Here is a 7,830-nt window from a genome sequence, read left to right as displayed (position 1 = left end):
CTACAAAAATGAATGAATTCTGCCCAGCATATCCTGGGCAAAACCCTCCCAACCATTGAGCACATCTACATGAAACACCCCTGCAGGAAAGCAGCATCCATCATCAGGGACCCCCACTCTTTCTTCACTGCTGTCATCAGGAAGAAGTTGCAGGACCCTCAGGACTCATACCACTTAGGTTTAGGAATGGTTATTAGCCCTCACCCATCAGACTCTTGAATCAAAGAGATAACTCTACTTTCCCCATCACTGAAATGTTCCCACAACCACTGGACTCATGTTCAAGGACTCTTCATCTCATGTTTTCAATATTTATTGCTTACTTATTATGATTAATATTGTATTTGTTTCTTTTTGTAATTACAGTTTGTTGTCTTCTGGACTCTGCCGAATGCCCTAGTCCGTGTGGTCTTTCATTGATCCTGTTAATCTATAGATTTATATGCCCACAAAACAATGAACCTCAGGGTTGTATATGGTGACATATGTACTTTGATAATAAACTTACTTTGAACTTTATAAATTAAAATGAAAACCAAGAGCTGAGAAGATTCCTACTAGAAGTTTATATAGTTAAAACAGACATTGACAGGGTTGACTTTCAGAAATGTTTCTGATGTTCTACCAGAGCTTGAGGTGGAATTTAATAGGATAGTGGTGTTTAGGAGTCATTTAGATAGCTGTAGGAACATACAGAGAATGGAGGGATTATGGAGCGCCGTTAGGCAAAAATGTGTGAAATTAATTTGGCGTTGTTCTGTTCTGAAGGACTTGTGCCTGTGTTGTACTATTACAGAATCACAGAGGTATATTTAAAACCGATGATTTTTTACAAGAACATTAAGACTTTTTAAAGATTAGCTTCATTTGTCACGCATATATCAAAACATGCAGTGAAATGGATTGTTTGCGTGAAACCAGCGAGAATTGTTCACTTGCACGCAAGTGTCATCATGCTCCCAATGCGAACGTTGCATGCCCAAAATTTACTAACCCAACCAGTACGTCTTTGGAATACGGGAGGAAAGCAGAGCACCTGGGGGAAACATCGAAAAACATACGGCACAATACAGGCCTTTCCTTCCACAAAACTGTGCCGAACATGTCCTTACCTTAGAACTACCTAGGCTTTACCCATAGCCCTCTATTTTTCTAAGCTCCATGTAGCAAACCCACATGGTCACGGGGAGAATGTATAAACTCCTTACAGACAACAGTGAGAATTGAATCTCCATTGGTAGGTTCTTGATTAGTAGGGGTGTCATAAGTTATGGAGAGAAGGCAGGAGAATGGGGTTGAGAGAGAAACGTAAGTCAGCCATGATCAAATGGTGGAGAAGACTCAATTGGCCAAATAGTCTAAACTGGGGTTCCCAACCTTTTTAAAAAATTCATATTATTATTTAATTATTGAGATACAGCACAGAATAAGTCCTTACAGCCCTTCAAGCCTCACTACCCAGCAATCCCCCAATTTAATCTGGACCTAATCAGGAGACAATTTGCAATAACCTATTAGCCTACCAACTGGTACAGCTTTGGACTGTGGGGCAAAGTGGAGCACCTGGAGGACAACCACATAATCATGGGGGAGAACATACAAACTCACTACAGGCAATGATGGGTCTTGAACCTGGGTCACTGGTACAGTAAAACGTTGTGCTAACCACTACACTACCATGCCACCCTATTATGCCATGGACCCCTACCATTAACCAAGGGGTCCATGGACCCCAGGTTGGGAACCCCTGGTCTAAATCTATTTGCTGTCTTATGGTCTAATGTGATAGTTGCTTGTGCATGTTTGCTTATGGTCTTACAGAGTTATAGTGCACAGAACAGGCTGTTCAGACCAACTCACCCCTGCCAACCAAACTGCCCCACTAAGCTAGTCCTAATTGCCTGTCTTTGGCCCAAATACCTCTAAATTCTCAGTTCAAAAGTCAGGAGGTTATGCTGCGAATTTATAAAACTCTGGCTGGACCACATTCTGGAGTTGTGCATACAGTTCTGTTTGTCCCACTCCCTGAAGGATGCTGAGGCTTTGGGGAGGGTGCAGAAGAGGTTTGCCAGGATGCTGCCTGATTTAGAGGGCACGTGCTGTTACGAGAGGCTGGACACAAGATAAAACTCTAGCTGGCCACATCTGGAATATTGTAGACAGTTCTGGTCGCCCCACTATAGGAAGGATGGTGAGGCTTTGGAGAGGGGGCAGAAGAGGTTCACCAGGACGCTGCCTGGTTTCGAGGGCATGAGCTATCACGAGAGGCTGGATAAACTTGGGTTGTTTTCTCTGGAGTGGCAGAGGCTGAGGGAAGATCTGATGGAGATTTATAAGATTATGAGAGGCATAGATAGAGTGGACAGAGAGTGTCTGTTTCCCAGGGTAGAAATGTCTAATACCAGAGGGCATGCTTTGAAGGTGAGAGGGGGGTAGGTTCAAAGGGGGTGTGAGGGACAAGTTTTTTTACTCAGAGAGTGGTGGATGCTGGAATGCCCTGCCTGGTGTGGTGGTAGAGGCAAATACATTAGAGGCTTTTCAAGGCATCTGGATAGGCACCTGGATGTGAGGAAGATGGAGGATATGGACATGGTGCAGGTTGGATGGATTAGTGTTTGGGTGTATTCGATTTGCTTTTTTATCAGGTTTGGCACAAGGCTGTGGGCCAAAAAGGCCTCTTCCTGAGCAGTACCGTTGTATGCTCTGTGTCCGGATTACCGTACGGCGAGAGTCGTTAGGAGAGGAGAGAGTGCCGGGAGCCTGGAGGAACTCTTTGTTTTAACATAGTGGAATGAGATTTTTCCTAAAACTACTGATTCCCACAGCTATCTTGACCGTACCTCTTCCCACCCTGTTTCCTGTAGAAACGCCATTCCCTTTCTTAGTTCCTTCATCTTCACTGCATCTGTTCCCAGGACTGGGCATTCCTCTCCAGGATATTAGAGATGGCCTCCTCCAAAGAACAGCCCAAATCTCCTCCATTCCCCGGATATCCATGCTTACCCTGTCTTCCCACCACATTAACTGTGATAGAGTCCCTCTTGTCCTCACCTACCACCCCACAACCCTCCACATCCAACACACCACCCTCCGCAACTTCCAACATCTTCAGCAGGATCCCACCACTGAACACATCTTCTCTTACCTCCCCTCCCCCCCACACCTCTCCACTTTCTGCAGGGATCACTCCATCCATGATTCCCTAGCCCGATCGGCCCTCCCCACTCACCACCCTCCCAGCGCTTGCCCCTCCAAGTGGCCAAAGTGCTACATCTCCCAATTCACCTCTATTCAGTGCCCCAAACAGTCCTTCCAGGTGAGGCAACATGAACACACCTGCTGGGGTTGTCTATTGTGTCCAGGGCTCCAAGGTGGCCTCCTCTACATTTGTGAGACCTGTCATAAGTTGAGAGACAGCTATATTGAGTACCCCTGCTCCATCTGTCAAAAGCCAAATATTTTAATTTCAATTCCCATTCCTTTTCCAACATGGCCCACTTTTGTGCCAAAATGAGCCCATCAGAGTAGTCTCCAACTTGATGGCATGAGTATCGATTTCTCCTGATTAAAAGAAATCCCTCCCCTTCCCCGCTTCTTCTATTCCCCACTGTGGCCTCTTACCTCTTCTCACCTGCCTATCACCTCCACCTGCATCCTCCCCCAACCCTTTCTCCTATGGAACATTCTCCTCCCCTATCAGATTCCTTCCTCTCCATATCTTGACCTTTCCCACCTAAATGGTTTCATTTATCAGCTTCCAGCTATCCTCCTTCCCCAGCCCCTATCTTTTTTATCTGGTGTCTTCCCAGTCCCAAACGATGATTGCTTATTCATTTCAATGGACCTGCAGAGTTCCTCCAGCACTCCGTGCACGTTGCTCCGGATTTCCAGCATCTCCAGAACTTCTCATGTTGGGGATTGATATTGATCAGCTGACCTTCGTTGTTTGCCTTCTAGTGGTGGAGTCTGTGTAAAGTATCGACAGCCTCTCCAAAGAATTGACTCATTTTGAAGCACACTGAGAACTTCTGGTTGGGATTGAGCTGTTCTTCTCTGGATTGTAGTTGTGCTTTATTTTGTGACAGAGAAAGGATGATATGGAAATCCAGGGTAATAAGAGAACCACCACCCAACCTTTCTCTCAGATAGGTCTCCCCCATTATTCCTGTTTCCATAAGACCATAAGATATAGGAGCAGAATTGGGCCATTTGGCCCATCAAGTCTGCTCCACCATTTCATCATGGCTGATCCATTTCCTTCTCAGCCCCAGTCTCCCAGTATCCCTTTGTGCCCTGACCAATCGAGAATCGATCAATCTCTGCCAGGTATATGCATATCGACTTGGCCTCCATAGCTGCCTGTGACAAAGGATTCCATAGTTTCACCATTCTCTGTTGAAAGAGAGTCAAATTTGGCTATTTCGGCTGCTTTTCCATTCCATCCTGGCTGACTCATATTGCCTCTCAGCCCCATTCTCTTGCTTTCCCCTTATAGCCTTTGACACCCTGACTAATCAAGAAACTCTCAGCCTCTGCTTTAAATACACCTAATGACTTGGCCCCCACGGCGATCCATGGCAATGCATTCCAGCTTAGACAAGAAGCCAAAGTGGTTAAGTTTTGATCCGCTCTTTTGCCAGGGGGAATCAGGGACAGACAGTGTGACCTCTGGTTCTAAATAATCTGTCAGTATATTCCTTTGTGCTTCACCGTCTAATTACTGGAACCGGAAAACTGATTGTGTTTAACAAGTGCAGACAGGCTGATGGATAGATAGGCCAGGGTACTCCTGACCCTTGGCATTAAGTGAATCTTCTGTAGAGGTGTAGTAGAGAGCATATTGACTGGCTGCATCACAACTTGGTATGGAAACACCAATGCGCTTGAGCAAAAAATCCTACAAAATGTAGTAGATGCAGCGCAGTCCGTCACAGTGAAAGCCCTTTCCACCTCTGAGCACATCTACATGGTACACTGTCCCAGGAAAGCATCACCCACCATCAGAGACCCCCCACCACGCAGGACAAGCTCTCTTCTCACTGCTGCCACCAGGAGAAAGACACAGCAGCCTCAGGTCCCACACCACCAGGTCGAGGAACAGTTATTACCCCACAACCATCAGGCTCCTGAACAAGTGTGGATAACTTCACTCACCACAATGAGCCTCAGGTCCCACACCACCAGGTTCAGGAACAGTTATTACCCCACAAACATCAGGCTCCTGAACCAGTGTGGATAACTTCACTCACCACAATGAGCCTCAGGTCCCACACCACCAAGTTCAGGAACAGTTATTACCCCTCAACCATCAGGCTCCTGAACCAGTGTGGATAACTTCACTCACCACAATCAGCCTCAGGTCCCACACTACCAGGTTCGGGAACAGTTATTACCCCACAACCATCAGGCTCCTGAACCAGTGTGGATAAGGTCACTCACCAAAATCAGCCTCAGGTCCCACACCACCAGGTTCGGGAACAGTTATTAACCAACAACCATCAGGCTCCTGAACCAGTGTGGATAACGTCACTCACCACAATGAGCCTCAGGTTCAACAACACCAGGTTCAGGTACAGTTATTACCCCACAACCATCAGGTTCCTGAACCAGTGTGGATAACTTCACTCACCACAATGAGCCTCAGGTCCCACGCCACCAGGTTCAGGAACAGTTATTACCCCACAACCATCAGGCTCGTGAACCAGTGTGGATAACTTCACTCCCCACAATGAGCCACAGGTCCCACACCTCCAAGTTCAGGATCAGTTATTACCCCACAACCATCAGGCCCCTGAACCAGTGTGTGTAAATTCACTCACCACAATGAGCCTCAGATTCCACACCACCAGGTTCTGGAACAGTTATTACCCCACAACCATCAGGCTCCAGAACCAGTGTGTGTAACTTCACTCACCACAATGAGCCTCAGGTCCCACACCACCATATTCAGAAAAAGTTATTACCCCACAACCACCAGGCTCCTGAACCAGTGTGGATAACTTCACTCCCCACAATGAGCCACAGGTCCCACACCACCTGGTTCGGGAACAGTTATTACCCCTCAACCATCAGGCTCCAGAACCAGTGCGTGTAGTTTCACTCACCACAATGAGCCTCAGGTCCCACACCACCATGTTCAGAAAAAGTTAATACCCGACAACCACCAGGCTCCTGAACCAGTGTGGTTAATTTCTATCCCCACAATGATCCTCAGGTCCCACACCACCAGGTTCGGGAACAGTTATTACCCCTCAACCATCAGCCTCCTGAACCAGTGTGGATACCTTCACTCACCACAATGAGCCTCAGGTCCCACACCACGACGTTCGGGTACAGTTATTACCCCTCAACCATCAGGCTCCTGAACCAGTGTGGATAACTTCTCTCCACACAATGAACCTCAGGTGCCACACCTCCAGGTTCAGGAACAGTTATTACCCCACAACCATCAGGCTCCTGAACCAGTGTGGGTAACTTCACTCACCACAATGAGCCTCAGATTCCACACCACCAGGTTCAGGAACAGTTATTACCCCACAACCACCAGGCTCCTGAACCAGTGTGGTTAATTTCTCTCCCCACAATGAGCCTCAGGTCCCACACCACCAGGTTCAGGAACAGTTGTTACCCCACAACCATCAAGCTCCTGAACCAGTGTGGATAACTTCAGTCACCACAATCAGCCTCAGGTCCCACACCACCAGGTACGGGAACAGTTATTACACCTCAACCATCAGGCTCCTGAACCAGCGTGGGTGACTTCACTGACCACAATGAGCCTCAGGTCCCACACCACGACGTTCGGGTACAGTTATTACCCCTCAACCATCAGTCTCCTGAACCAGTGTGGATAACTTCACTCACCACAATCAGCCTCAGGTCCGACACCAATAAGTTCGGGAACAGTTATTACCCCACAAACATCAGGCTCCTGAACCGGTGTGGAGAACTTCACTCACCACAATGAGCCTCAGTTCCCACACCACCAGGTTCGGGAACAGTTATTACCCCACAACCATCAGGCTCCGGAACCAGTGTGGATAACTTCACTCACCACAATGAGTGTCACGTTCCACACCACAAGGTTTAGGAACAGTTATTACCCCACAACCACTAGGCTCCTGAACCAGTGTGGTTAATTTCTCTCCCCACAATGAGCCTCAGGTCCCACACCACCAGGTTCGGGAACAGTTATTACCCCACAACCATCAGGCTCCTGAACCAGTGTGGATAACTTCGCTTCCCACAATGCGCCTCAGGTCACACACCACCAGGTTCAGAAACAGTTATTACCCCACAACCACCAGGCTCCTGAACCAGTGTGGATAACTTCACTCCCCACAATGAGCCTCAGGTCCCACACCACCAGGTTCAGGAACAGTTATCACCCAACAACCATCATGCGCCTGAACCAGTGTGGATAACTTCACTCACCACAATGAGCCTCAGGTCCCACACCACCAGGTCCAGGAACAGTTATTACCCCACAACCATCAGGCTGCTGAACCAGTGTGGATAACTTCACTCACCACAATGAGCCTCAGGTCCCACACCACCAGGTTCAGGAACAGTTATTACCCCACAACCACCAGGCTACTGAACCAGTGTGGTTAATTTCTCTCCCCACAATGAGCCTCAGGTCCCACACCACCAGGTTCAGGAACAGTTATTACCCCACAACCACCAGGCTACTGAACCAGTGTGGTTAATTTCTCTCCCCACAATGAGCCTCAGGTCCCACACCACCAGGTTCAGGAACAGTTATTACCCCACAACCAACAGGCTCCTGAACCAGTGTGGTTAATTTCTCTCCCCACAATGAGCCTCAGG

General features: G+C 47.8%; 1 protein-coding gene across 1 annotated transcript in view; it reads right to left on the bottom strand.

Annotated features, from left to right (window-relative positions):
• Positions 1–7,830, bottom strand: part of xgb (x globin) — a 327,342-nt gene that overhangs the window by 10,005 nt on the left and 309,507 nt on the right. The window lies entirely within an intron of this gene.

This window comes from Hypanus sabinus, chromosome 11 (genome assembly GCF_030144855.1).
Source record: "Hypanus sabinus isolate sHypSab1 chromosome 11, sHypSab1.hap1, whole genome shotgun sequence".
NCBI lineage: Eukaryota > Metazoa > Chordata > Chondrichthyes > Myliobatiformes > Dasyatidae > Hypanus > Hypanus sabinus.
The sequence above is the reverse complement of the archived record's forward strand: the minus strand, read 5'-3'. Positions and strand labels throughout refer to the sequence as shown.